The sequence below is a fragment of the Arvicola amphibius genome, chromosome 18 (genome assembly GCF_903992535.2).
Source record: "Arvicola amphibius chromosome 18, mArvAmp1.2, whole genome shotgun sequence".
Lineage (NCBI taxonomy): Eukaryota > Metazoa > Chordata > Mammalia > Rodentia > Cricetidae > Arvicola > Arvicola amphibius.
The window spans coordinates 14617218-14621735 of record NC_052064.1 but is presented as its reverse complement, the minus strand read 5'-3'; the positions used below and the strand labels follow the sequence as shown (position 1 = coordinate 14621735).

Genomic DNA, 4518 nt, shown 5'->3' with positions numbered 1-4518 from the left:
TGAGTATGTACACATGCATCAACACACACATAGCTTTGCATAGTTCTATGGTACAAGCTTCTCAATAAGCAGAATTATTTAAACAGCGCTGGTTCCTGGTAATTCTGCCGCGAAAATGCTGAAAATTATCATACTACTCTTTACTTCTCAGATAAAGAAGTAATGGTTTATTGATATGTAACTATCAGATATGTCTTCTCCTTTTTAGCTATCTATAGACATATAAATAAGACACAAATACAAAACATCCCTGATGCAATAAAACTGTTTGTGTGTGTGAGTGTGTGTGTGTGTGTGTGTGTACACACACATATCTATTAACCTAGAATGGTTTATTTGATGGCTAACAGTCTCTTTTCAAAAATATTTTTCTTCGGCCGATGTTAATTTTAAGGTTTTGTTTTGGTCAGGGGTCATTCAAGCACGTGCTTACCAGCGCAAAACACTGAGCAACATTTTTTTCTCCCTTTTATGTTGAAGAATCTCATGTTTTTACAAGGAAAAGCAATCCCTTTAAGGGTCAGTTCTACATCCCACCTCTGGTCACACCAACGTTCTAAAGAACTGAGTGGAAATGGTTTTAAAAGTACGAGAAGAATTTTCTAAGATGATATTTGGCCTCTGATGAGTGGGAACAAAATTCACTGAAGTCAAATATTTTCATGATAGAGGGATGAGAAGGAGTGTTTTATTTGATGGCCAGGAAGACACCGTTGATATTTACTTTAATCTGGTAGCCAAATCCACTGAACTTTAAATGCCTGTTTAAAAGTTCATTTGCTCAAACTAAAACTAGGCATGAATAAGACTCTCAGAAATGCTGGGGTTTGCTCAGGTAATGCCCTCTCTTGCCAGTCTTCTCACCCACGGGGAATGAAGGAAGTTTTCCATGCTCCTGGTTTACTAATGACAGCAGAGAAACCCATGATGCAGGAGACTTCCCAATCACAGTGAGTTGTTCTAGATATGATTATGCTGTGCTGATTGACTGACGATAAGTGCATAAGTGATTTCCCAAACAGACACATTCCCTAGGACAATGATGGCAAATGATATTTGCAAAATAGCCTTTCTCGATTAGTCATGATTATTAGTCTTGTGAAAAAAAAAAAAAAAAACTCATAAAAATCAGAGTAGATAGAACTTCCCAGAAAAGACTTGTTATATATCTCCTGTGGAAAATCTATATAATCTAATGAGCTAAATAAATTAGGGCTAAAATTTTAAACCTGAAATTTATCAGAGACCATTCTTTTAAAAATGCTTTTCTCCATTGAAAACGAATTATTTTGACTTTAGTTATGTGTATGTGTGCCTACGTGTGGAGATATGCAATGTAGTGCAATTGGCCACAGAGCCAGAGAAGACCTCTGATCCACAACAGCTGGAATTACAGATGGTAGTTAGCTGCCTAACGTGGGTGCTGGGAAACGGGCTCCATCTTCTGCAAGAGCACTGCATGCTCTTAAACACAGAGCTGTCCCTCCAGACTCTGAGAAAATTTCCTGGCTGGGTGAAACCCTCTGTGTCCATGTGCTGCAAACTTTAAAAGAAAAGTAATTTATCGATTTCTTTTTTGTTTCCTAGTGTTACCACATTACAGAGAACAGAAAATGTGACATTTTGAGTGTTTCCTTGCTTCAAATTATATATGATTTGAAAGAGAATTATACAAATTTTATTAATGTGTGAAAACATACAAATTTGTCAATACTGTGGGAAATTAGTTGTTTTACTCAAACAAAAATGTAACATTTTGAAACATGGAAGAAAGTGAAAAGCTGGATATTACATGGAAGACCAACTAGAACAGAGCACGGTACTAACAGGATGGTTGAAATTTCTCTGATTGGCCTTACTACTAAACATACTGGTTTGAAATGCTCACTTGGGAGTTTAATAAATTACACTGACTAATATGTATACTCAACATCTATTAAAATATTGTTAGGATAGATTTTGCATTCTGTGTATAAACACTTTTAGACAAATTTTTGTTTTTCTCTAATGTCAGTAGCATGATTAAATATTAGTTTATAGAAAGATATTGAAACAATCCTGTATTTTACTTTTTGGGAAAAATCTTGCATGTCTTTTATCATTGCTTGTTTTTTTTTATTTTTTTCTGCTTTTTGGAACAGTTTTGCTGTGGAATTTAGGCCTAAAGTAGACTCAGGATCTCTCTGCCTCTGCCTCTCCGCTGCTAATGTGACAGGTAGGCTCCATTTCCTTGGGCTTTGGCTGCGGAAATGTCTACATGACTTTTTAGGAAAAGAAAATGAATTGATCACAATTTTTATATGATAGTGTAGGTCAGAACAGAAAATTAATTATATTTTAATGCAAATTAAATTGAGTTTAATTTCCTCAAGATCAGCATAATATTAAGCTTATTCTAAACTTTTGACATATTAATAAATGAAGATAATTGTTGTACACTACAAAACAGTTTTCGAGTGTCTTGGCCAATTTCAATTTCTTTTCTTTCCTTAAAACTTTGGGTTTGGATGCTTCCAAGTTCCCACTGCACATGTGGATCTGCTAAGTGCAGCATCCTAGCATGTCCTGGCAACAGGTCGTACTTACAGATGAAACTCCTGCGCAAGAAGATTGAGAAGCCAAGCATCAAGCTGCAGCAGCAAAACCTGGAGCTTCAAGAAGCATCAGACACGCTCTATCACAACCTCAAAATGGAGATGTGCCTAAAGAAGAAGTAAAAGTTGGAAAAGTTAAGAAAGCCATAAAGCATTCTGTGAATGCGGGCTCAGCAGAAGCCCAAAGTAGAGGCATGCCTGAAGAGACAGCAGGAATTCTGAAAATCAAAAAATTACCCCCCAAACCTACCACTTTAACCAATGAAGAAAGCACAGAAACACCATCTCCTGATTCAGAACTAAAAAGAAAAGAAAGAAAAAAGAAGGAAGAAAGAAAGAAAGAAAGAAAGAGAGAGAGAAAGAGAGAGAGAAAGAGAGAGAGAGAAAGAAAGAAAGAAAAAAAGAAAGAAAGAAAGAAAGAAGAGAAAGAGAACAAGAAAGACAAAAAAAAAAGAAGAAAATGGCAAATAAGACAGGGCCTGACACCAAAAAAGCAAAAACTGAAGAAAGCCAGCCTCTAGGACTGACAGGGGCTTTTGAGGACACTTCATTTGCTTCCATGTCTAACCTCATCAGTGAAAACACTCGAAGCCTACAGGGCTTAAGGCACATGACTGAGATCCAACATAAAGGTATCAGGCCACTTCTGGAAGGCAGGGAACTTGTGGCAGGTAAAAAAAAATAAAGTGGCAAAATCCCCACAATTCTCATCCCTGTAATGGAGCTCATTATCACGTTGAAGTTCAGGACCAGGAATGGAAAAGGAGTCCTGATTCTCTCTCCTATCAGAGAACTGGCCATGCAGACCTTTGCTGTTCTTAAGGAACTGATGACACACCGTGTTCACATGTATGGGCTGATGATGGGTGCAGTAACAAGTCTGCTGAAGTGCAGAAACTCACCAATAGCATCGACATCATCATGGCATCAACATCATCAATGACATCAGCATCATCGTGGAATCGACATCATCAATGACATCAGCATCATTATGGCATCAACATCATCAATGACGTCAACATCATCATGGCATCAACATCATCCTGGCATCAGCATCGTCGATGACGTCAGCATCTTCGTGGCTTCAATGGCATCAACATAATCAATGACATCAGCATCATTATGGCATCAACATCATCAATGATATCAACATCATTTGGCATCAGCATCATCAATGGCATCAGCATCTTCATGGCATCAACATCATCAATGACATCAACATCATCTGGCATTAAAATCATCAATAACATCAGCATCATCGTGGCATCAACATCATCAGTAATATCAACATCATTGTGGCCACCCAAGACCAGTTCCTAGACCACATGCAGGATACTCCAGTGTTTATGTACAAGAACCTCCAGTGTCTAGTTATTGATGAAGCTGATTATAGCTTGAGTTTTAGATTTGAATAAGAATTTTTGCAGGAACGCAGGCAAACCATGCTCTTTTCTGTCACACAAACTTGAAAAGTTGAAGACTTGGCAAGAATTTTTCTTTTCACAATTGACCTGTAAGATTGTTTGGTATACCTGTAATATGCTTTATATTATAATAAGCAAAAAACTGTTTCTTTTTTTAGAAATATATGCCAGACTATTATTTGTATTTATTTGTTCAGGTATACCCATAATGGCCATAACTTCTAATACATTTGTAATTACTGAATCAGCCTTGTTTGAGCTCAAAGCAGTTGCCCATTAAATACCTGAATAAGTATCAATGGTGTGGTGAACATAATTTAATTTTTTAAATTTTGTAAAGTGGAACAGATCCATTTGCCAGATTTTATTTCTTTGAGTATCCTTTGGGTAATTCCCTATAGGTAGCTATGTCTGGTTATAGAAACAGGAAGTCAGACATCTTGTTATAATCTCCTCAGCTTGTTGCCTTGTAATTGAAAACTCCTAGGCACTGGCTGCAG

At 37.0% G+C, this 4518-nt stretch overlaps 1 pseudogene; it reads left to right on the top strand.

Annotated features, from left to right (window-relative positions):
- Positions 1–2507: 2507 nt before the first annotated feature.
- LOC119804064 lies at positions 2508–4111 on the top strand (annotated as a pseudogene).
- The last annotated feature ends 407 nt before the right edge of the window (positions 4112–4518 follow it).